The sequence below is a fragment of the Myotis davidii genome, unplaced genomic scaffold (genome assembly GCF_000327345.1).
Source record: "Myotis davidii unplaced genomic scaffold, ASM32734v1 scaffold72, whole genome shotgun sequence".
NCBI classification, from domain to species: domain Eukaryota; kingdom Metazoa; phylum Chordata; class Mammalia; order Chiroptera; family Vespertilionidae; genus Myotis; species Myotis davidii.
This window is the reverse complement of record NW_006284618.1, coordinates 6,715,876-6,716,163: the sequence shown is the minus strand read 5'-3', so window position 1 is coordinate 6,716,163 and position 288 is coordinate 6,715,876. Positions and strand designations below refer to the sequence as shown.

At 68.1% G+C, this 288-nt stretch overlaps 1 protein-coding gene across 1 annotated transcript in view; it reads right to left on the bottom strand.

Annotated features, from left to right (window-relative positions):
* CPXM2 (carboxypeptidase X (M14 family), member 2) overlaps positions 1-288 on the bottom strand; it is an 84,219-nt gene that overhangs the window by 59,570 nt on the left and 24,361 nt on the right. The window lies entirely within an intron of this gene.

Genomic DNA, 288 nt, shown 5'->3' with positions numbered 1-288 from the left:
CCGCCCCGTGGGCTGCCATCGATACGGGACGACCTTCAGGCCACACTCCAGCCCCTCGAGCCGAGGACAGAACTTGGGGCCGAGCCCCACTCGTCTGACCACAGAGGCCAAACCCAGTCACCCGGCAGGTGTCAGATCCTCAGCCCAGCCTCCGGCTCCAGCTCCGGCTCCCTCCTCCCGGCTCATCCTCCTCAGGGGACCCCATTTCTCTGTGGCCCAGGCCCCCCTCCTGGCGACAGGCGAAACAGAAATGGCCTGTGCATCGGCGCCACCCCCCCATCAGGCCTG